Genomic DNA, 27085 nt, shown 5'->3' on the forward strand with positions numbered 1-27085 from the left:
ATGAGACAGAAGGATTCTCAGAAACTTAATTGGGATGTGTGTCTCCAACTAACATAGTTGAATATTTCTTTTGATACAGAAGTTTGGAAACACCCTTTTTGTAGAATCTACAAGTGGATATTTGGATAACTGTGAAGATTTCATTGGAAACGGGAATATCTACATATAAAATCTAGACAGAAGTATTCTCAGAAACTTCTTTGTGATGTGTGTCCTCAACAAACAGAGTTCAACCTATCTTTTGATACAGCAGTTTGGAAACAATGTTTTTCTAGAATCTGCAAGTGGATATTTGGATAACTGTGAAGATTTTGTTGGAAACGGGAATATATTCATATAAAACCTAGACAGACGCATTCTCAGAACCTTCTTTGTGATGTGTGTCCTCAACTAACAGAGTTCAACCTTTCTTTTCATAGAGCAGTTTGGAAACACTCTTTTTGTAGAATCTGCAACTGGATATTTGGATAACTGTGAAGATTTCGTTGAAAACGGGAATATTTTCGTCTATAATCTAGACAGAAGCACTGTCAGAAGCTACTTTGTGATATCTGCATTCAAGTTACAGACCTGAATATTCCCTTTCATAGACCACGTTTCAAACACTCTTTCTGTAGAATCTGGAAGTCGACGTTTCGAGCGAATTCAGGCCTATGGTGAAAACGGAAATATCTTCCCATAAAAAAGAGACAGAAGGATTCTCAGGAACTTATTTGGGATGTGTGTCCTCAACTAACAGAGTTGAACCTTTCATTGGATATAGCAGTTTGGAAACACACTTTTTGTAGAATCTGCAAGTGGATATTTGGATAACTGTGAAGATTTCTTTGGAAACAGGAATATCTTAATATGAAATCTAGACAGAAGCATTCTCAGAAACTACTTAGTGATGTGCGTCTTCAACTTACAGAGTTCAACCTATCTTTTGATACAGCAGTTTGGAAACAAACTTTTTGTAGAATCTGCTAGTGCATATTTGGATAACTGTGAACATTTCGTTGGAAACGGGAATATCTTCATATAAAATCTAGACAGAAGCATTCTCAGAAACTTCTTTGTGATGTGTGTCCCCAACTAACAGAGTTCAACATTTCTTTTGATAGAGCAGTTTGGAAACACTCTTTTTGTAGAATCTGTGAGATTATATTTGGATAGCTCTAACCATTCCATTGGAAACGGGAATATCTTCATCTAAAATCTAGACTGAAGCACTGCCAGAAACTCCTTTGTGATATCTGCATTAAAGTCACAGAGCTGAACATTCCCTTTCATAGACCAGGTTTGAAGCACACTTTCTGTAGTATCTGGAAGTGGACATTTCGAGCACATTCAGGCCTATGGTGAAAACGGAAATATCTTCCCATAAAAACGAGACAGAAGGATTCTCAGAAACTTATTCGGGATGTGTGTCCTCAACTAATGGAGACGAATATTTCTTTTGATACAGCAGTTTGGAAACACTCTTATTGTAGAATCTGCAAGTGGATATTTGGATAACGGTGAAGATTTCTTTGGAAACGGGAATATCTTCATATAAAATCTAGACAGAAACATTCTCAGAAATTTCTTTGTGATGTGTGTCCTCAATTAACAGAGTTCAACCTTTCTTTTGATAGAGCAGTTTGGAAACACTCTTTTTGTAGGATCTGTAGGTGGATATTTGGATAGCTCTAATGATTTCGTTGGAAACGGCAATATATTCAATTAAAATCTAGAGAGAAGCACTGTCAGAAACTACTTTGTGATATCTGCATTCAAGTCACAGAGCTGAACATTCCCTTTCATAGACCAGGTTTGAAACACTCTTTCTGTAGTATCTGGAAGTGGACATTTCAAGCCAATTCAGGCCTATGGTGAAAACGGAAATATCATACCATAAAAACGAGACAGAAGATTCTCAGAAAATTAATTGTGATGTGTTTCTTCAACTAAGAGAGTTGAACGTTTCTATTGATACAGTAGTTTTGAAACAATCTTTTTGTAGATTCTGCAAGTGGATATTTGGATAAATGTGAAGATTTCATTGGAAACGGGAATATCTTCATATAAAATCTAGAGAGAATCATTCTCAGAAACTTCTTCATGATGTGTGTCCTCAACTAACAGAGTACAACCTTTTTTTTGATACAGCAGTTTGGGAACACGCTTATTGTAGAATCTGTAGCTGGATATTTGAATACCTCTAAAGATTTCGTTGGAAACGGGGATATCTTCATATAAAATCTAGACAGAAGCATTCTCAGAAACTTCTTTGTGATGTGTGTCCTCAACTAACAGAGTTCAACCTTTCTTTTGATACAGCAGTTTGCAAACACTCTTTTTGTAGAATCTGCAAGTGGATATTTGGATAACTCTGAAGATTTCATTGGAAGCGGGAATATCTTCATCTAAAATCTAGACAGAAGCACTGTCAGAAACTACTTTGTGATATCTGCATTCAAGTCACAGAGCTGAACATTCGCTTTGATAGACCATGTTTCAAACACTCTTTCTGTAGTATCTGGAAGTGGACACTTCGGGCCAATTCAGGCCTATGCTGAAAACGGAAATATCTTCCCATAAAAACGAGACAGAAGGATTCTCAGAAACTTAATTGGGATGTGTGTCCTCCACTAACGGAGTTGAACCTTTCTTTTGATACAGCACTTGGAAACACCCTTTTTGTATAATCTGCATGTGGATATTTGAATAACTGTGAAGATTTCATTGGAAACGGGAATATCTTCATCTAAAATCTAGACAGAAGCACTGTCAGAAACTACTTTGTGATATATAGCATTCAAGTCACAGAGTTGAACATTCCCTTTCATAGACCAGGATTGAAACTCTGTTTCAGTAGTATCTGGAGGTGGACATTTTGAGCGATTTCAAGCCTAAGGTTAAAACGGGAATATCTTCCCATAAAAACGGGACACAATGATTCTCAGAAACTTAATTGGGATGTGTGTCCTCAACTAGCAGAGTTGAACGTTTCTGTTGATACAGCAGTTTGGAAACACTCTTTTTGTAGAATCTGCAAGTGGATATTTGGATAACTGTGAAGATTTCGTTGGAAACGGGAATATCTTCATATAAAATCTTGACAAAAGCATTCTCAGAAGCTTCTTTGTGATGTGTGTCCTCCAGTGACAGAGTACAACCTTTCTTTTGATACAGCAGTTTCGTAGCACCCTTTTTGTGGAATCTCCAAGTGGGAATTTAGATTACTGTGAAGATTTTGTTAGAAACGGGATTATCTTCATATAAAATCTAGACAGAAGCATTCCCAGAAACTTCTTTGTGATGTGTGTCCTCAACTAACAGAGTTCAAACTTTCTTTAGATAGAGCAGTTTGGAAACACTCTTTTTGTAGAATCTGTAAGTGGATATTTGGACTGCTGTAATGATTTCGTTGGAAACGGGAATATCTTCATCTAATATCTAGACAGAAGCATTTTCAGAAACTGCTTTGTGATATCTGCATTCAAGTCACAGAGCTGAACATTCCTTTTCATAGACCAGGTTTGAAACACTCTTTCCGTACTAACTGGAAGTGGACATTTCGAGCGCATTTAGGCCCATAGTGAAAACGGAAATATCTTCCCATAAAAACAAGACAGAAGTATTTGCAGAAACTTATTTGGGATGTGTGTCCTCAACTAAGAGAGATGAACATTTCTTTTGATACAGAAGTTTGTAAACACTCTTTTTGTAGAATCTGTACGTGGATATTTGGATAGTTCTAATGATTTCGTTGGAAATGGGAATACCTTCATCTAAAATCTTGACAGAAGCACTGTCAGAAACTACTTTGTGATATCTGCATTCAAGTCACAGAGCTGAACATTCCCATTCATAGACCAGGTTTGAAGCACTCTTTGTGTATTATCTGGAAGTGGACATTTCGAGCGCATTAAGGCCTAGGCTGAAAACGGAAATATCTTCCCATAAAAACGAGACAGAAGTATTCTCAGAAACTTATTTGGCATGTGTGTCCTCAACTAACAGAGTTGCTCATCTCTTCTGATACAGAAGTTTGGAAACACTCTTTTTGTAGAATCTGCAAGTGGATATTTGGATAACTGTGAAGATATCTTTGGAAACGGGAATATCTTAATATAAAATCTACACAGAAGCATTCTCAGAAACTTCTTTGTGATGTGTGTCCGCAAATAACAGAGTTCAACCTTTCTTTTGATAGAGCAGTTTGGAAACAGTCTTTTTGTAGAATCTGTAAGTGGATATTTGGGTAGCTCTAACGATTTTGTTGGAGACGGTAATATCTTCTTCTAAAATCTAGATAGAAGCAGTGTCACAAACCCGTTTCTGATATCTGCATTCAAGTCACAGAGCTAAACATTCCCTTTCATAGGCCAGGTTTGAAACAATCTTTCTGTAGTATCTGGAAGTGGACTTTTCGAGCCAATTCAGGCCTGTGGTGAAAACGGAAATATCGTCGCATAAAAACGACACAGAATTATGCTCAGAAGCTAATTTGGAATGTGTGTCCTCAACTAACATAGTTGAACCTTTCTTTTGATAGAGCAGTTTGGAAACACTCTTTTTGTAGAATCTGTAAGTGGGTATTTGGATACCTCTAACGATTTCGTTGGTAACGGGAATATCTTCATATAAAATCTAGACAGAAACACTGTCAGAAACTACTTTGTGATATCTGCACTCAAGTCACAGAGCTGAACATTCCCTTTCGTAAACCACGTTTGAAACACTCTTTCTGTAGTATGTGGACGTGGACATTTCAAGCGAATTCAGGCCTATGGCGAAAACAGAAATATGTTCCCATAAAAACGAGACAGAAGGATTCTCAGTAACTTATTCGGGATGTTGGTCCTCAACTAACAGAATTGAACCTTTCCTTTGATACAGCAGTTTGGAAACACTCTTTTTGTAGAATCTGCATGTGGATATTTGGATAACTGTGAAGATTTCGTTGGAAACGGGAATATCTACATATAAAATCTAGACAGAAGCATTCTCAGAAACTTCTTTGTGATGTGTGTCCTCAACAAACAGAGTTCAACCTTTCTTTTGATACAGCAGTTTGGAAACAACGTTTTTGTGGAATCTGCAAGTGGATATTTGGATAACTGTGAAGATTTTGTTAGAAACGGGAATATATTCATATAAAACCTAGACAGAAGCATTCTCAGAACCTTCTTTGTGATGTGCTTCCTCAACTAACAGAGTTCAACCGTTCTTTTCATAGAGCAGTTTGGAAACACTCTTTTTGTAGAATCTGCAACTGGATATTTGGATAACTGTGAAGATTTCGTTGAAAACGGGAATATTTTCGTCTATAATCTAGACAGAAACACTGTCAGAAGCTACTTTGTGATATCTGCATTCAAGTTACAGACCTGAATATTCCCTTTCATAGACCACGTTTCAAACACACTTTCTGTAGAATCTGGAAGTGGACGTTTCAAGCGAATTCAGGCCTATGGTGAAAACGGAAATATCTTCCCATAAAAAAGAGACAGAAGGATTCTCAGGAACTTATTTGGGATGTGTGTCCTCAACTAACAGAGTTGAACCTTTCTTTGGATACAGCAGTTTGGAAACACACTTTTTGTAGAATCTGCAAGTGGATATTTGGATAACTGTGAAGATTTCTTTGGAAACAGGAATATCTTAATATGAAATCTAGACAGAAGCATTCTCAGAAACTTCTTTGTGATGTGTTTCCTCAACTAACAGAGTTCAACATTTCTTTTGATAGAGCAGTTTGGAAACACTCTTTTTGTAGAATCTGTGAGATTATATTTGGATACCTCTAACGATTCCGTTGGAAACGGGAATATCTTCATCTAAAATCTACACAGAAGCTCTGTCAGAAACTCCTTTGTGATATCTGCATTCAAGTCACAGAGCTGAACATTCCCTTTCATAGACCAGGTTTGAAACACTCTTTCTGTAGTATCTGGAAGTGGACATTTCAAGCCAATTCCGGCCTATGGTGAAAACGGAAATATCATACCATAAAAACGAGACAGAAGGATTCTCAGAAACTTAATTGGGATGTGTTTCTTCAACTAAGAGAGTTGAACGTTTCTATTGATACAGTAGTTTGGAAACAATCTTTTTGTAGATTCTGCAAGTGGATATTTGAATACCTCTAAAGATTTCATTGGAAACGGGAATATCTTCATATAAAATCTAGACAGAAGCATTCTCAGAAACTTCTTTGTGATGTGTGTCCTCAACTAACAGAGTTCAACCTTTCTTTTGATACAGCAGTTTGCAAACACTCTTTTTGTAGAATCTGCAAGTGGATATTTGGATAACTCTGAAGATTTCCTTGGAAACGGGAATATCTTCATCTAAAATCTAGACAGAAGCACTGTCGGAAACTACTTTGTGATATCTGCATTCAAGTCACAGAGCAGAACATTCTCTTTCATAGACAAGGTTGGAAACACTCTTTCTGTAGTTTCTGGAAGTGGACCTTTTGAGTGCATTCAGGCCTATGGTGAAAACGGAAATATCTTCCCATAAGAATGAGACAGAAGGATTCTCAGAAACATAATTGAGATGTGTGTTCTCAACTAACAGAATTGAACCTTTCTTTTGATACAGCACCTTGGAAACACTCTTTTTGTAGAATCTGCATGTGGATATTTGAATAAATGTGAAGATTTCATGGGAAAAGGTAATGTCTTCATCTAAAATCTAGACAGAAGCACTGTCAGAAACTACTTTGTGATATCTGCATTCAAGTCACAGAGCTGAACATTCGCTTTGGTAGACCAGGATTGAAACTCTGTTTCAGTAGTATCTGGACGTGGACATTTCGAGCGATTTCAAGCCTAAGGTTAAAACGGGAATATCTACCCATAAAAACGAGACACAATGATTCTCAGAAACTTAATTGGGATTTGTGTCCTCAACTAACAGAGTTGAACGTTTCTATTGATACAGCAGTTTGGAAACACTCTTTTTGTAGAATCTGCAAGTGGATATTTGGATAACTGTGAAGATTTCGTAGGAAACGGGAATATCTTCATATAAAATCTTGACAGAAGCATTCTCAGAAACTTCTTTGTGATGTGTGTCCTCCACTGACAGAGTACAACCTTTCTTTTGATACAGCATTTTCGTAGCACGCTTTTTGTGGAATCTCCAAGTGGGAATTTAGATTACTCTGAAGATTTCGTTAGAATCGAGATTATCTTCATATAAAATCTAGACAGAAGCATTCCCAGAAACTTCTTTGTGATGTGTGTCCTCAACTAACAGAGTTCAAACTTTCTTTAGATAGAGCAGTTTGGAAACACTCTTTTTGTAGAATCTGTAAGTGGATATTTGGACTGCTATAATGATTTCGTTGGAAACGGGAATATCTTCATATAAAATCTAGACAGAAGCATTCTCAGAACCTTGTTTGTGATGTGTCTCCTCAACTAACAGAGTTCACCTTTTCTTTTGATAGAGCAGTTTGGAAACACTCTTTTTGTACAATCTGTAAGGGGATGTTTGGAGGGCTCTATCGATTTTGTTGGAAACGGGAATATCTTCATCTAAAATCTAGACAGAAGCACTTTCAGAAACTACTTTGTGATATTTGCATTCAAGTCACAGAGCTGAACATTCCTTTTCATAGACCAGGTTTGAAACACTCTTTCTGTAGTATCTGGAAGTGGAGATTTCGAGCGCATTCAGGCCTATGGTGAAAACGGAAATAATTTCCCATAAAAACGAAACAGAAAGATTCTCAGAAACTTAATTGGGATGTATGTCTCAACTAACAGAGTTGACCATTTCTATTGATACCGTAGTTTGGAAACAATCTTTTTGGGGAATCTGCAAGTGGATATTTGGATAGCTGTGAAGATTTCGTTGGAAACGGGAATATCTACATATAAAATATAGACAGAAGCATTCTCAGAATCTTGTTTGTGATGTGTGTCCTCAACTAACAGATTTCAGGCTTGCTTTTGATAGAGCAGTTTGGAAACACTATTTTTGTAGAATCTGTAAGTGGATATTTGGATAACTCTATCGATTCTGTTGCAAACGGGAATAACTTCATCTAAAATCTAGACAGAAGCACTGTCAGAAACTACTTTGTGATATCTGCATTCAAGTCACAGGCCTGAACATTCCCTTTCATGGACCACGTTTGAAACACTCTTTCTGTAGTATCTGGAAGTGGACAATTTGAGCAAATTCTGGCCTATGGTGAAAACGGAAATATCTTCCCATAAAAATGAGACAGAAGGATTCTCAGAAACTTAATTGGGATGTGTGTCTCCAACTAACATAGTTGAATATTTCTTTTGATACAGAAGTTTGGAAACACCCTTTTTGTAGAATCTGCAAGTGGATATTTGGATAACTGTGAAGATTTCATTGGAAACGGGAATATCTACATATAAAATCTAGACAGAAGTATTCTCAGAAACTTCTTTGTGATGTGTGTCCTCAACAAACAGAGTTCAACCTATCTTTTGATACAGCAGTTTGGAAACAATGTTTTTCTAGAATCTGCAAGTGGATATTTGGATAACTGTGAAGATTTTGTTGGAAACGGGAATATATTCATATAAAACCTAGACAGAAGCATTCTCAGAACCTTCTTTGTGATGTGTGTCCTCAACTAACAGAGTTCAACCTTTCTTTTCATAGAGCAGTTTGGAAACACTCTTTTTGTAGAATCTGCAACTGGATATTTGGATAACTGTGAAGATTTCGTTGAAAACGGGAATATTTTCGTCTATAATCTAGACAGAAGCACTGTCAGAAGCTACTTTGTGATATCTGCATTCAAGTTACAGACCTGAATATTGCCTTTCATAGACCACGTTTCAAACACTCTTTCTGTAGAATCTGGAAGTCGACGTTTCGAGCGAATTCAGGCCTATGGTGAAAACGGAAATATCTTCCCATAAAAAAGAGACAGAAGGATTCTCAGGAACTTATTTGGGATGTGTGTCCTCAACTAACAGAGTTGAACCTTTCATTGGATATAGCAGTTTGGAAACACACTTTTTGTAGAATCTGCAAGTGGATATTTGGATAACTGTGAAGATTTCTTTGGAAACAGGAATATCTTAATATGAAATCTAGACAGAAGCATTCTCAGAAACTACTTAGTGATGTGTGTCTTCAACTTACAGAGTTCAACCTATCTTTTGATACAGCAGTTTGGAAACAAACTTTTTGTAGAATCTGCTAGTGCATATTTGGATAACTGTGAACATTTCGTTGGAAACGGGAATATCTTCATATAAAATCTAGACAGAAGCATTCTCAGAAACTTCTTTGTGATGTGTGTCCCCAACTAACAGAGTTCAACATTTCTTTTGATAGAGCAGTTTGGAAACACTCTTTTTGTAGAATCTGTGAGATTATATTTGGATAGCTCTAACCATTCCATTGGAAACGGGAATATCTTCATCTAAAATCTAGACTGAAGCACTGCCAGAAACTCCTTTGTGATATCTGCATTAAAGTCACAGAGCTGAACATTCCCTTTCATAGACCAGGTTTGAAGCACACTTTCTGTAGTATCTGGAAGTGGACATTTCGAGCACATTCAGGCCTATGGTGAAAACGGAAATATCTTCCCATAAAAACGAGACAGAAGGATTCTCAGAAACTTATTCGGGATGTGTGTCCTCAACTAATGGAGACGAATATTTCTTTTGATACAGCAGTTTGGAAACACTCTTATTGTAGAATCTGCAAGTGGATATTTGGATAACGGTGAAGATTTCTTTGGAAACGGGAATATCTTCATATAAAATCTAGACAGAAACATTCTCAGAAATTTCTTTGTGATGTGTGTCCTCAATTAACAGAGTTCAACCTTTCTTTTGATAGAGCAGTTTGGAAACACTCTTTTTGTAGGATCTGTAGGTGGATATTTGGATAGCTCTAATGATTTCGTTGGAAACGGCAATATATTCAATTAAAATCTAGAGAGAAGCACTGTCAGAAACTACTTTGTGATATCTGCATTCAAGTCACAGAGCTGAACATTCCCTTTCATAGACCAGGTTTGAAACACTCTTTCTGTAGTATCTGGAAGTGGACATTTCAAGCCAATTCAGGCCTATGGTGAAAACGGAAATATCATACCATAAAAACGAGACAGAAGATTCTCAGAAAATTAATTGTGATGTGTTTCTTCAACTAAGAGAGTTGAACGTTTCTATTGATACAGTAGTTTTGAAACAATCTTCTTGTAGATTCTGCAAGTGGATATTTGGATAAATGTGAAGATTTCATTGGAATCGGGAATATCTTCATATAAAATCTAGAGAGAAGCATTCTCAGAAACTTCTTCATGATGTGTGTCCTCAACTAACAGAGTACAACCTTTTTTTTGATACAGCAGTTTGGGAACACGCTTATTGTAGAATCTGTAGCTGGATATTTGAATACCTCTAAAGATTTCATTGGAAACGGGGATATCTTCATATAAAATCTAGACAGAAGCATTCTCAGAAACTTCTTTGTGATGTGTGTCCTCAACTAACAGAGTTCAACCTTTCTTTTGATACAGCAGTTTGCAAACACTCTTTTTGTAGAATCTGCAAGTGGATATTTGGATAACTCTGAAGATTTCATTGGAAGCGGGAATATCTTCATCTAAAATCTAGACAGAAGCACTGTCAGAAACTACTTTGTGATATCTGCATTCAAGTCACAGAGCTGAACATTCGCTTTGATAGACCATGTTTCAAACACTCTTTCTGTAGTATCTGGAAGTGGACACTTCGGGCCAATTCAGGCCTATGCTGAAAACGGAAATATCTTCCCATAAAAACGAGACAGAAGGATTCTCAGAAACTTAATTGGGATGTGTGTCCTCCACTAACGGAGTTGAACCTTTCTTTTGATACAGCACTTGGAAACACCCTTTTTGTATAATCTGCATGTGGATATTTGAATAACTGTGAAGATTTCATTGGAAACGGGAATATCTTCATCTAAAATCTAGACAGAAGCACTGTCAGAAACTACTTTGTGATATATAGCATTCAAGTCACAGAGTTGAACATTCCCTTTCATAGACCAGGATTGAAACTCTGTTTCAGTAGTATCTGGACGTGGACATTTTGAGCGATTTCAAGCCTAAGGTTAAAACGGGAATATCTTCCCATAAAAACGGGACACAATGATTCTCAGAAACTTAATTGGGATGTGTGTCCTCAACTAGCAGAGTTGAACGTTTCTGTTGATACAGCAGTTTGGAAACACTCTTTTTGTAGAATCTGCAAGTGGATATTTGGATAACTGTGAAGATTTCGTTGGAAACGGGAATATCTTCATATAAAATCTTGACAGAAGCATTCTCAGAAGCTTCTTTGTGATGTGTGTCCTCCAGTGACAGAGTACAACCTTTCTTTTGATACAGCAGTTTCGTAGCACCCTTTTTGTGGAATCTCCAAGTGGGAATTTAGATTACTGTGAAGATTTTGTTAGAAACGGGATTATCTTCATATAAAATCTAGACAGAAGCATTCGCAGAAACTTCTTTGTGATGTGTGTCCTCAACTAACAGAGTTCAAACTTTCTTTAGATAGAGCAGTTTGGAAACACTCTTTTTGTAGAATCTGTAAGTGGATATTTGGACTGCTGTAATGATTTCGTTGGAAACGGGAATATCTTCATCTAATATCTAGACAGAAGCATTTTCAGAAACTGCTTTGTGATATCTGCATTCAAGTCACAGAGCTGAACATTCCTTTTCATAGACCAGGTTTGAAACACTCTTTCCGTACTAACTGGAAGTGGACATTTCGAGCGCATTTAGGCCCATAGTGAAAACGGAAATATCTTCCCATAAAAACAAGACAGAAGTATTTGCAGAAACTTATTTGGGATGTGTGTCCTCAACTAAGAGAGATGAACATTTCTTTTGATACAGAAGTTTGTAAACACTCTTTTTGTAGAATCTGTACGTGGATATTTGGATAGTTCTAATGATTTCGTTGGAAATGGGAATACCTTCATCTAAAATCTTGACAGAAGCACTGTCAGAAACTACTTTGTGATATCTGCATTCAAGTCACAGAGCTGAACATTCCCATTCATAGACCAGGTTTGAAGCACTCTTTGTGTATTATCTGGAAGTGGACATTTCGAGCGCATTAAGGCCTAGGCTGAAAACGGAAATATCTTCCCATAAAAACGAGACAGAAGTATTCTCAGAAACTTATTTGGCATGTGTGTCCTCAACTAACAGAGTTGCTCATCTCTTCTGATACAGAAGTTTGGAAACACTCTTTTTGTAGAATCTGCAAGTGGATATTTGGATAACTGTGAAGATATCTTTGGAAACGGGAATATCTTAATATAAAATCTACACAGAAGCGTTCTCAGAAACTTCTTTGTGATGTGTGTCGGCAAATAACAGAGTTCAACCTTTCTTTTGACAGAGCAGTTTGGAAACAGTCTTTTTGTAGAATCTGTAAGTGGATATTTGGGTAGCTCTAACGATTTTGTTGGAGACGGTAATATCTTCTTCTAAAATCTAGATAGAAGCAGTGTCACAAACCCGTTTCTGATATCTGCATTCAAGTCACAGAGCTAAACATTCCCTTTCATAGGCCAGGTTTGAAACAATCTTTCTGTAGTATCTGGAAGTGGACTTTTCGAGCCAATTCAGGCCTGTGGTGAAAACGGAAATATCGTCGCATAAAAACGACACAGAATTATGCTCAGAAGCTTATTTGGAATGTGTGTCCTCAACTAACATAGTTGAACCTTTCTTTTGATAGAGCAGTTTGGAAACACTCTTTTTGTAGAATCTGTAAGTGGGTATTTGGATACCTCTAACGATTTCGTTGGTAACGGGAATATCTTCATATAAAATCTAGACAGAAACACTGTCAGAAACTACTTTGTGATATCTGCACTCAAGTCACAGAGCTGAACATTCCCTTTCGTAAACCACGTTTGAAACACTCTTTCTGTAGTATGTGGACGTGGACATTTCAAGCGAATTCAGGCCTATGGCGAAAACAGAAATATGTTCCCATAAAAACGAGACAGAAGGATTCTCAGTAACTTATTCGGGATGTTGGTCCTCAACTAACAGAATTGAACCTTTCCTTTGATACAGCAGTTTGGAAACACTCTTTTTGTAGAATCTGCATGTGGATATTTGGATAACTGTGAAGATTTCATTGGAAACGGGAATATCTACATATAAAATCTAGACAGAAGCATTCTCAGAAACTTCTTTGTGATGTGTGTCCTCAACAAACAGAGTTCAACCTTTCTTTTGATACAGCAGTTTGGAAACAACGTTTTTGTGGAATCTGCAAGTGGATATTTGGATAACTGTGAAGATTTTGTTAGAAACGGGAATATATTCATATAAAACCTAGACAGAAGCATTCTCAGAACCTTCTTTGTGATGTGTTTCCTCAACTAACAGAGTTCAACCGTTCTTTTCATAGAGCAGTTTGGAAACACTCTTTTTGTAGAATCTGCAACTGGATATTTGGATAACTGTGAAGATTTCGTTGAAAACGGGAATATTTTCGTCTATAATCTAGACAGAAACACTGTCAGAAGCTACTTTGTGATATCTGCATTCAAGTTACAGACCTGAATATTCCCTTTCATAGACCACGTTTCAAACACACTTTCTGTAGAATCTGGAAGTGGACGTTTCAAGCGAATTCAGGCCTATGGTGAAAACGGAAATATCTTCCCATAAAAAAGAGACAGAAGGATTCTCAGGAACTTATTTGAGATGTGTGTCCTCAACTAACAGAGTTGAACCTTTCTTTGGATACAGCAGTTTGGAAACACACTTTTTGTAGAATCTGCAAGTGGATATTTGGATAACTGTGAAGATTTCTTTGGAAACAGGAATATCTTAATATGAAATCTAGACAGAAGCATTCTCAGAAACTTCTTTGTGATGTGTTTCCTCAACTAACAGAGTTCAACATTTCTTTTGATAGAGCAGTTTGGAAACACTCTTTTTGTAGAATCTGTGAGATTATATTTGGATACCTCTAACGATTCCGTTGGAAACGGGAATATCTTCATCTAAAATCTACACAGAAGCTCTGTCAGAAACTCCTTTGTGATATCTGCATTCAAGTCACAGAGCTGAACATTCCCTTTCATAGACCAGGTTTGAAACACTCTTTCTGTAGTATCTGGAAGTGGACATTTCAAGCCAATTCCGGCCTATGGTGAAAACGGAAATATCATACCATAAAAACGAGACAGAAGGATTCTCAGAAACTTAATTGGGATGTGTTTCTTCAACTAAGAGAGTTGAACGTTTCTGTTGATACAGTAGTTTGGAAACAATCTTTTTGTAGATTCTGCAAGTGGATATTTGAATACCTCTAAAGATTTCATTGGAAACGGGAATATCTTCATATAAAATCTAGACAGAAGCATTCTCAGAAACTTCTTTGTGATGTGTGTCCTCAACTAACAGAGTTCAACCTTTCTTTTGATACAGCAGTTTGCAAACACTCTTTTTGTAGAATCTGCAAGTGGATATTTGGATAACTCTGAAGATTTCGTTGGAAACGGGAATATCTTCATCTAAAATCTAGACAGAAGCACTGTCGGAAACTACTTTGTGATATCTGCATTCAAGTCACAGAGCAGAACATTCTCTTTCATAGACAAGGTTGGAAACACTCTTTCTGTAGTTTCTGGAAGTGGACCTTTTGAGTGCATTCAGGCCTATGGTGAAAACGGAAATATCTTCCCATAAGAATGAGACAAAAGGATTCTCAGAAACATAATTGAGATGTGTGTTCTCAACTAACAGAATTGAACCTTTCTTTTGATACAGCACCTTGGAAACACTCTTTTTGTAGAATCTGCATGTGGATATTTGAATAAATGTGAAGATTTCATGGGAAAAGGTAATGTCTTCATCTAAAATCTAGACAGAAGCACTGTCAGAAACTACTTTGTGATATCTGCATTCAAGTCACAGAGCTGAACATTCGCTTTGATAGACCAGGATTGAAACTCTGTTTCAGTAGTATCTGGACGTGGACATTTCGAGCGATTTCAAGCCTAAGGTTAAAACGGGAATATCTACCCATAAAAACGAGACACAATGATTCTCAGAAACTTAATTGGGATTTGTGTACTCAACTAACAGAGTTGAACGTTTCTATTGATACAGCAGTTTGGAAACACTCTTTTTGTAGAATCTGCAAGTGGATATTTGGATAACTGTGAAGATTTCGTTGGAAACGGGAATATCTTCATATGAAATCTTGACAGAAGCATTCTCAGAAACTTCTTTGTGATGTGTGTCCTCCACTGACAGAGTACAACCTTTCTTTTGATACAGCATTTTCGTAGCACGCTTTTTGTGGAATCTCCAAGTGGGAATTTAGATTACTCTGAAGATTTCGTTAGAATCGAGATTATCTTCATATAAAATCTAGACAGAAGCATTCCCAGAAACTTCTTTGTGATGTGTGTCCTCAACTAACAGAGTTCAAACTTTCTTTAGATAGAGCAGTTTGGAAACACTCTTTTTGTAGAATCTGTAAGTGGATATTTGGACTGCTATAATGATTTCGTTGGAAACGGGAATATCTTCATCTAATATCTAGACAGAAGAACTTTCCGAAACTGCTTTGTGATATCTGCATTCAAGTCACAGAGCTGAACATTCCTTTTCATAGACCAGGTTTGAAACACCCTTTGCGTAGTAACTGGAAGTGGACATTTCGAGCACATTCAGGCCTATAGTGAAAACCGAAATATCTTCCCATAAAAACAAGACAGAAGTATTTGCAGAAACTTATTTGGGATGTGTGTCCTCAACTAACAGAGTTCAACGTTTCCTTTGATACAGCAGGTTGGAAACACTCTTTTTGTCGAATCTGCAAGTGGATATTTGGAAAACTGTGAAGATTTCATTGGAAACGAGAATATCTTCATATAAAATCTAGACAGAAGCACTCTCAGAACCTTCTTTGTGATGTGTGTCCTCAGCTAACAGAGTTCAACCTTTCTTTTGATAGAGCAGTTTGGAAACACTCTTTTTCTAGAATCTGCAAGTGGATATTTGGATAACTGAGAATATTTCATTTGAAACGATAATATCTTCATATAAAATCTAGACAGAAGTATTCTCAGAAACTACTTTATGATGTGTGTCCTCAAGTAACAGAGTTCAACCTTTGTTTTGATAGAGCAGTTTGGAAACACTCTTTTTGTAGAATCTGTAAGTGGATATTTGGATAGCTCTAACTATTTCATTGGAGACGGGAATATCTTCATCTGAAATCTAGACAGAAGCACTGTCAGAAGCTACTTTGTGATATCTGCATTCAAGTTACAGACCTGAATATTCCCTTTCATAGACCACGTTTCAAACACACTTTCTGTAGAATCTGGAAGTGGACGTTTCAAGCGAATTCAGGCCTATGGTGAAAACGGAAATATCTTCCCATAAAAAAGAGACAGAAGGATTCTCAGGAACTTATTTGGGATGTGTGTCCTCAACTAACAGAGTTGAACCTTTCTTTGGATACAGCAGTTTGGAAACACACTTTTTGTAGAATCTGCAAGTGGATATTTGGATAACTGTGAAGATTTCTTTGGAAACAGGAATATCTTAATATGAAATCTAGACAGAAGCATTCTCAGAAACTTCTTTGTGATGTGTTTCCTCAACTAACAGAGTTCAACATTTCTTTTGATAGAGCAGTTTGGAAACACTCTTTTTGTAGAATCTGTGAGATTATATTTGGATACCTCTAACGATTCCGTTGGAAACGGGAATATCTTCATCTAAAATCTACACAGAAGCTCTGTCAGAAACTCCTTTGTGATATCTGCATTCAAGTCACAGAGCTGAACATTCCCTTTCATAGACCAGGTTTGAAACACTCTTTCTGTAGTATCTGGAAGTGGACATTTCAAGCCAATTCCGGCCTATGGTGAAAACGGAAATATCATACCATAAAAACGAGACAGAAGGATTCTCAGAAACTTAATTGGGATGTGTTTCTTCAACTAAGAGAGTTGAACGTTTCTGTTGATACAGTAGTTTGGAAACAATCTTTTTGTAGATTCTGCAAGTGGATATTTGAATACCTCTAAAGATTTCATTGGAAACGGGAATATCTTCATATAAAATCTAGACAGAAGCATTCTCAGAAACTTCTTTGTGATGTGTGTCCTCAACTAACAGAGTTCAACCTTTCTTTTGATACAGCAGTTTGCAAACACTCTTTTTGTAGAATCTGCAAGTGGATATTTGGATAACTCTGAAGATTTCCTTGGAAACGGGAATATCTTCATCTAAAATCTAGACAGAAGCACTGTCGGAAACTACTTTGTGATATCTGCATTCAAGTCACAGAGCAGAACATTCTCTTTCATAGACAAGGTTGGAAACACTCTTTCTGTAGTTTCTGGAAGTGGACCTTTTGAGTGCATTCAGGCCTATGGTGAAAACGGAAATATCTTCCCATAAGAATGAGACAAAAGGATTCTCAGAAACATAATTGAGATGTGTGTTCTCAACTAACAGAATTGAACCTTTCTTTTGATACAGCACCTTGGAAACACTCTTTTTGTAGAATCTGCATGTGGATATTTGAATAAATGTGAAGATTTCATGGGAAAAGGTAATGTCTTCATCTAAAATCTAGACAGAAGCACTGTCAGAAACTACTTTGTGATATCTGCATTCAAGTCACAGAGCTGAACATTCGCTTTGGTAGACCAGGATTGAAACTCTGTTTCAGTAGTATCTGGACGTGGACATTTCGAGCGATTTCAAGCCTAAGGTTAAAACGGGAATATCTACCCATAAAAACGAGACACAATGATTCTCAGAAACTTAATTGGGATTTGTGTACTCAACTAACAGAGTTGAACGTTTCTATTGATACAGCAGTTTGGAAACACTCTTTTTGTAGAATCTGCAAGTGGATATTTGGATAACTGTGAAGATTTCGTTGGAAACGGGAATATCTTCATATGAAATCTTGACAGAAGCATTCTCAGAAACTTCTTTGTGATGTGTGTCCTCCACTGACAGAGTACAACCTTTCTTTTGATACAGCATTTTCGTAGCACGCTTTTTGTGGAATCTCCAAGTGGGAATTTAGATTACTCTGAAGATTTCGTTAGAATCGAGATTATCTTCATATAAAATCTAGACAGAAGCATTCCCAGAAACTTCTTTGTGATGTGTGTCCTCAACTAACAGAGTTCAAACTTTCTTTAGATAGAGCAGTTTGGAAACACTCTTTTTGTAGAATCTGTAAGTGGATATTTGGACTGCTATAATGATTTCGTTGGAAACGGGAATATCTTCATCTAATATCTAGACAGAAGAACTTTCCGAAACTGCTTTGTGATATCTGCATTCAAGTCACAGAGCTGAACATTCCTTTTCATAGACCAGGTTTGAAACACCCTTTGCGTAGTAACTGGAAGTGGACATTTCGAGCACATTCAGGCCTATAGTGAAAACCGAAATATCTTCCCATAAAAACAAGACAGAAGTATTTGCAGAAACTTATTTGGGATGTGTGTCCTCAACTAACAGAGTTCAACGTTTCCTTTGATACAGCAGGTTGGAAACACTCTTTTTGTCGAATCTGCAAGTGGATATTTGGAAAACTGTGAAGATTTCATTGGAAACGAGAATATCTTCATATAAAATCTAGACAGAAGCACTCTCAGAACCTTCTTTGTGATGTGTGTCCTCAGCTAACAGAGTTCAACCTTTCTTTTGATAGAGCAGTTTGGAAACACTCTTTTTCTAGAATCTGCAAGTGGATATTTGGATAACTGAGAATATTTCATTTGAAACGATAATATCTTCATATAAAATCTAGACAGAAGTATTCTCAGAAACTACTTTATGATGTGTGTCCTCAAGTAACAGAGTTCAACCTTTGTTTTGATAGAGCAGTTTGGAAACACTCTTTTTGTAGAATCTGTAAGTGGATATTTGGATAGCTCTAACTATTTCATTGGAGACGGGAATATCTTCATCTGAAATCTAGACAGAAGCACTGTCAGAAACTACTTTGTGATATCTGCATTCAAGTCACAGAGCTGAACATCCCCTTTCATAGACCAGGTTTGAAACACTCTTTCTGTATTACTTGGAAGTGGACATTTCGAGCCATTTCAGGCCTTTGGTGAAAACGGAAATATCTTCCCATAAAAACGAGACAGAAGGATTCTCAGAAACTTAATTGCAATGTGTGTCCTCCACTAACAGAGCTGAACCTTTATTTTGATACAGCACCTTGGGAACACTCTTTTTGTAGACTCTGCATGTGGATATTTGAATAACTGTGAAGATTTCAATGGAAACGGGAATATCTTCATCTAAAATCTAGACAGAATCACTGTCAGAAACTACTTTGTGATATCTGCATTCAAGTCACAGAGCTGAACATTCCCTTTCATAGATCAGGTTTGAAACACTCTTTCTATAGTAACTGGAATTGGACAATTTGTGCGCATTCAGCCCCATGGTGAAAACGGAAATATCTTCCCATAAAAACGACACAGGATTATTCTCAGAAGCTTATTTGGAATGTGTGTCCTCAACCAGCATAGTTGAACCTTTCTTTTGATACAGCAGTTTGGAAACACTCTTTTTGTAGAATCTGTATGTGGATATTTGCATACCTCTAAAGATTTCGTTGGAAATGGGAATATCTTCATCTAAAATCTAGACAGAAGGACTGTCAGAAACTACTTTGTGATATCTGCATTCAACTCACGGAGCTGACCATTCCTTTTCATAGACCAGGTTTGAAACACTCTTTCTGTAGTATCTGGAAGTGGACATTTCGAGCGAATTCAGGCCTATGGTGAAAACGGAAATAACTTCCCATAAAAACGAAACAGGAAGTTTCTCAGAAACTTAATTGCGATGTATGTCTCAACTAACAAAGTTGAACATTTCTATTGATACAGTAGTTTGGAAACACTATTTTTGGGGAATCTGCAAGAGGATATTTGCATAAATGTGAAGATTTCGTTGGAAACGGGAATATCTTCGTATAAAATCTAGACAGAAACATTCTCAGAAACTTCTTTGTGATGTGTGTCCTCATCTAACAGAGTTCAAACTTTCTTTTGATACAGCAGTTTGGAAACACTCTTTTTGTAGAATCTGCATTTGGGTATTTGGATAACTGTGAAGATTTCGTTGGAAACGGGAATATCTTCATATAAAATCTAGACAGAAGCATTCTCAGAACCTTCTTTGTGATGTGTGTCCTCAACTGACAGATTTCAACCTTTCTTTTGATAGAGCAGTTTGGAAACACTCTTTTTGTAGTATCTGCAAGTGGATATTTTGATAAATGTGAAGATTTCGTTGGAAACGGTAATATTTTCATCTAAAATCTAGACAGAAGCACTGTCAGAAACTACTTTGTGATATCTGCATTCAACTCACAGAGCGGAACATTCCCTTTCATAGTCCAGGTTTGAAACTCTCTTTCTGTAGTATCTGGAAGTGGACATTTCGAGCGAATTCAGGCATATGGTGATAACGGAAATATCTTCCCAGAAAACGAGACAGAAGGATTCTCAGAAACTTAATTGTGATGTGTGTCCTCAGATAACAGAGTTGAACCTTTCTTTTGATACAGCACATTGGGAACACTCTTTTTGTGGTATCTGCAAGTGGATATTTAGATAACTGTGAAGATTTAGTTTGAACCGGTAATATCTTCATATAAAATCTAGACAGAAGTATTCTCAGAAACTTCTTTTTGATGTGGGTCCTGAGCAAACAGAGTGCAACCTTTCTTTTGATACAGCAGTTTGGAAACACTCTTTTTATAGAATCTGTAAGTGGATATTTGGATAGCTCAAACGATTTCGTTGGAAACGGGAATAACTTCATCTAAAATCTAGACAGAAGCACTGTCAGAAACTAATTTGTGATATCTGCATTCAAGTCACAGAGCTGAACATTCCCATTCATAGACCAGGTTTGAAACACTCTTTGTGTAGTATCTGGAAGAGGACATTTCGAGCACATTCAGGCCTATGGTGAAAACGGAAATATCTTCCCGTAAAAACGAGACAGAAGGATTCTCAGAAACTTATTTGGGATGTGTGTCCCCAACTAACAGGGTTAAACGTTTCTTTTGATACAGAATTTTGGAAACACTCTTTTTGTAGAATCTACAAGTGGATATTTGGATAACTGTGAAGATTTCTTTGGAAACGGGAATACGTTCTTCTAAAATCTACACAGAAGCACTGTCAGAAACTACTTTGTGATAACTGCATTCAAGTCACAGAGCTGAACATTCCCTTTCATAGACCAGGTTTGACACACTCTTTCTGTAGTATCTGGGGTGGACATTTTGAGCGCATTCAGGTCTATGGTGAAAACGGAAATATGTTCCCATAAAAACGACACAGAATTATTCTCAGAAACTTACTTGTAATGTGTGTCCTCAACTAAAGTAGTTGACCCTTCCTTTTATAGAGCAGTTTGGAAACACTCTTTTTGTAGAATCTGTAAGTGGATTTTTGGATACCTCTAATGATTTCGTAGGATACGGGAATATCTTAATCTAAAATCTAGACAGAAGCACTGTCAGAAACTACTTTGTGATATCTGCATTCAAGTCACAGACCTGAACATTCCCTTTCATAGACCGCGTTTGAAACACTCTTTCTTTAGAATCTGGAAGTGGACATTTCGAGCGAATTCAGGCCTATGGTGAAAACGGAAATATCTTCCAATAAAAACGAGACAGAAGGATTCTCAGAAACTTAATTGTGATGTCTGTCCTCAGCTAACAGAGTTGAAACTTTCTTTTGATACATCACCTTGGGAACACACTTTTTGTAGAATCTGCAAGTCGATATTTGGATAACTGTGAAGATTTCTTTTGAAACGATGATATCTTCATATAAAATCTAGACAGAAGTATTCTCAGAAACTCCTTTGTGATGTGTGTCCTCAACTAACAGACTTCAACCTTTCTTTTGATAGAGCCGTTTGAAAACACACTTTTTGTAGAATCTGTAACTGGATATTAGGATTGCTCTAACGATTTCATTGGAAACGGGAATATCTTCATCTAAAATCTCGACAGAAACCCTGTCAGAAAGTACTTTGTGATATCTGCATTCAAGTCACAGAGCTGAACATTCCCATTCATAGAAGAGGTGTGAAACACTCCTTGTGTAGTATCTGGAAGTGGACATTTCGATCGAATTCTGGCCTATGGTGAAAACGGAAATATCTTCCCATAAAAACGAGACAGAAGGATTCTCAGAACCTTAATTGCGATGTGTGTCCTCGGCTAACAGAGTTGAACATTTCTTTTGATACAGCCCCTTGGGAACACTCTTTTTGGAGAATCTGCATGCAGATATTTGGATAACTGTGAAGATTGCATTTGAAACGGTAATATCTTCATATAAAATCTAGACAGAAATATTCTCAGAAACTACTTTGTGATGTGTGTCCTCAACTAACAGAGTTCAACCTTTGTTTTGATAGAGAAGTTTGGAAACACTCTTTTGCAGAATCTGTAAGTGGATATTTGGATAGCTCTAACGATTTCATTGGAGACGGGAATATCTTCATCTAAAATCTAGACAGAAGCACTGTCAGAAACTACGTTGTGATATCTGCATTCAAGTCACAGACCTTAACATTCCCTTTCATAGACCACGTTTGAAACACTCTTTCTGTAGTATCTGGAAGTGGACATTTCGACCGAATTCAGGCCTATGGTGAAATCGGAAGTATCTTCCCATAAAAAAGAGACAGAAAGATTCTCAGAAACTTACTTGCGATGTGTGTTCTCAACTAACAGAGTGCAACTTTTCTTTTGATACAGCACCTTGGGAACACTCTTTTTGTAGAATCTGTAACTGGATATTTGGATATCTGTGAAGATTTCGTTTGAAACGGACATATCTTCATATAAAATCTAGACAGAAGCATTCTCAGAAACTTCTTTGTAATGTGCGTCCTCAACTAACAGAGTTTAACCTTTCTTTTGATAGAGCAGTTTGGAAACACTCTTTTTGTAGAATCTGTAAGCGGATATTTGGATTGCTCTAACGATTTCTTTGGAAACGGGAATATCTTCATCTAAAATCTAGACAGAAGCACTGTCAGAGACTACTTTGTGATATCTGCATTCAAGTCGCAGAGCTGAACATTCCCATTCATAGTCTAGGTTTCAAACACGCTTTGTGTAGTATCTGGAAGTGGACATTTCGAGCGCATTAACTCCTATGGTGAAAACAGAAATATCTTCCAATAAAAACGAGACAGAAGTATTCTCAGAAACTTATTTGTGATGTGCGTCCTCAACTAACAGAGTTGAACATTTCTTTTGATACAGAAGATTGGAAACACACTTTTTGATAGAATCTGCAAGTGGATATTTTGATAACTGTGAAGATTTCTTTGTAAACGGGAATATCTTAATATCAAATCTATACAGAAGCATTCTCAGAAACTTCTTTGTGATGTGTGTCCTCAACTAACAGAGTTCAACCTTTCTTTTGATAGAGCAGTTTGCAAACACTCTTTTTGTAGAATCTGTAAGTGGATATTTGGATAGCTCTAATGATTTCGTTGGAGACGGGAATATCTTCTTCTAAAATATACACAGAAGCACTGTCAGAAACTACTTTCTGATATCTGCATTCAAATCACAAAGCTGAACATTCCCTTCCATAGAGCAGGTTTGAAACACTATTTCTGTGGTACCTGGAAGTGGACATTTCGAGCCATTTCCTGGCAATGGTGAAAACGGTAATATCTTCCCATAAAAACGAGACAGAAGGATTCTCAGAAGCTTAATTGGGATGTGTGTCCTCAACTAACAGGGCTGAACCTTTCTTTTGATACAGTACCTTGGAAACACACTTTTTGCAGAATATTCATGTGGATATTTGAATAACTGTGAAGATTTCATTGGAAACGGGAATATCTTCAACTAAAATCTAGACAGAAGCAATGTCAGAAACTACTTTGTGATATCTGCATTCAAGTCACAGAGCTGAACATTCCCTTTCATAAACCAGGTTTGAAACACTCTTTCTGTTCTATCTCGAAGTGGACATTTTGAGAGCATTCGGGCCTATGGTGAAAACGGAAATATCATTCCATAAAATCGACACCGAATTATTCTCAGAAACTTATTTGGAATGTGTGTCCTCCACTAACATAGTTTAACCTTTCTTTTGATAGGGCAGTTTGGAAACACTCTTTTTGTAGAATCTGTAAGTGGATATTTGGATACCTCTAACGATTTCGTTGGAAACGGGAATATCTTCATCTAACATCTAGACAGAAACTCTGTCAGAAACTACTTTGTGATATCTGCATTCAAGTCACAGAGCTGAACATTCCTTTTCATAGACCAGGTTTGAAACACTCTTTCTGTAGTCTCAGGAAGTGGACATTTTGAGCTCATTGGGGCCTACGGTGAAAACGGAAATAACTTCCCATAAAAACGAAACAGAAAGATTCTCAGGAACTTAATTGGGTTGTGTGTCCTCAACTAACAGAGTTCAACCTTTCTATTGATACAGTAGTTTGGAAAAACTCTTTTTGGAGAATCTGCAAGTGGATATTTGGATAACTGTGAAGATTTCGTTTGAAACGGGAATATCTTCATATGAAATCTAGACAGAAGTATTCTCAGAAACTTCTTTGTGATGCGTGTCCTCAACTAACAGAGTTCCACCTTTCTTTTGATAGAGCAGTTTGGAAATACTCTTTTTGTAGAATGTGTAAGTGGATATTTGGATAGATTTAACGATTTCGTTGGAAACGGGAATATCTTCATAGGAAATCTAGACAGAAGCATTCTCAGAAACTTCTTTGTGATGTGTGTCCTCAATTTACAGAGTTCAACCTTTGTTTTGAAAGAGCAGTTTGGAAAAACTCTTTTTGTAGAACCTGCAATTGGATATTTGGATAACTGTGAAGATTTCATTGGAAACGGGAATATCTTCATCTAAAATCTAGACAGAACACTGTCAGAAACTACTTTGTGATATCTGCATTCAAGTCACAGAGCTGAACATTCCCTTTCATAGACCAGGTTTGAAACAATCTTTCTGTAGTGTCTGGAATTGGACATTTTGAGCGCATTCAGGCCTATGGTGAAAACGAAAATATCTACCAATGAAGACGAGACAGAAGCATTCTCAGAAACTTAATTGGGATGTGTGTCCCCAACTAACAGAGTTGAACATTTCTTTTGAAACAGAAGTTTGGAAACACTCTTTTTGTAGAATCTGCAGGTGGATATTTGGATAACTGTGAAGATTTCTGTGGAAACGGGAATATCTTCATATAAAATCTAGACAGAAGCATTCTCAGAAACTTCTTTGTGATGTGTGTCCTCAGCAAACAGAGTTCTACCTTTCTTTTGATACAGCAGTTTGGAAACACTCTTTTTGTAGAATCTGCAAGTGGATATTTGGATAACTGTGAAGATTTCGCAGGAACCGGGAATATATTCATATAAAATCTAGACAGAAGCATTCTCAGAAACTTCTTTGTGATGTGTGTCCTCGACTAACAGACTTCAACCTTTCTTTTGATACAGCAGTTTGGAAGCAGTCTTTTTGTAGAATCTGCAAGTGGATATTTGGAAAACGGTGAAGATTTCGTTGGAAATGGGAATATCTTCATATAAAATCTAGACAGAATCATTCTCAGAACCTTGTTTGTGATGTGTGTCCTCAACTAACAGAGTTCAACTTTTCTTTTGATAGAGCAGTTTGGAAACACTCTTTTTGTACAATCTGTAAGTGGATATTTGGATAGCTCTATCGATTTTGTTGGAAACGCTAATATCTTCATCTAAAATCTAGACAGCAGCAATGTCAGAAACTACTTTGTGGTATCTGCATTCAAGTCACAGAGCTGAACATTCCTTTTCACAGACCAGGACTGAAACACTCTTTCTGTAGTATCAGGAAGTGGACATTTCAATCGAATTCTGGCCTATGGTGAAAACGGAAATATCTTCCCATAAAAACGAAACAGAAGGATTCTCAGAAACTTAATTCGGATGTGTGTCCTCTACTAACGGAGTTGAACATTTCTTTTGATACAGTACCTTGGAAACACACTTTTTGCAGAATATGCATGTGGATATTTGAATAACTGTGAAGATTTCGTTGGAAACGGGAATATCTTCATCTAAAATCTTGACAGAAGCACTGTCAGAAACTACTTTGTGATATCTGCATTCAAGTCACGGAGCTGTACATTCCCCTTCATAGACTGGGTTTGAAATACTCTTTCTGTTGTATCTGGAAGTGGACATTTTGAGCGCTTTCAGGACTATGGTGAAAACGGAAATATCTTCCCATAAAAAAGACACAGAATTATTCTCAGAAACTTATTTGGAATGTGTGTCCTCAACTAACATAGTTGAACCTGTCTTTTGATACAGCAGTTTGGAAACAATCTTTTTGTAGAATCTGTAAGTGGATATTTGGATAACTGTGAAGATTTCGTTGGAAAAGGGAATATCTACATATACAATCTAGACTGAAGCATTCTCAGAAACTTCTTTGTGATGTGTGTCCTCAACTAACACAGTTGAACCTTTCTTTTGGTACAGCAGTTTGGAAACACTCTTTTTGTAGAATCTGCAAGTGGATATATGGATAACTGTGAAGATTACGCAGGAACCGGGAATATCTTCATATAAAATCTAGACAGAAGCATTCTCAGAAACTTCTTTGTGATGTGTGTCCTCAGCAAACAGAGTTCTACCTTTCTTTTGATACAGCAGTTTGGAAACACTCTTTTTGTAGAATCTGCAAGTGGATATTTGGATAACTGTGAAGATTTCGCAGGAACCGGGAATATATTCATATAAAATCTAGACAGAAGCATTCTCAGAAACTTCTTTGTGATGTGTGTCCTCGACTAACAGACTTCAACCTTTCTTTTGATACAGCAGTTTGGAAGCAGTCTTTTTGTAGAATCTGCAAGTGGATATTTGGAAAACGGTGAAGATTTCGTTGGAAATGGGAATATCTTCATATAAAATCTAGACAGAATCATTCTCAGAACCTTGTTTGTGATGTGTGTCCTCAACTAACAGAGTTCAACTTTTCTTTTCAT

Source organism: Gorilla gorilla, chromosome 15 (genome assembly GCF_029281585.2).
Source record: "Gorilla gorilla gorilla isolate KB3781 chromosome 15, NHGRI_mGorGor1-v2.1_pri, whole genome shotgun sequence".
Classification (NCBI taxonomy): Eukaryota; Metazoa; Chordata; class Mammalia; order Primates; family Hominidae; genus Gorilla; species Gorilla gorilla.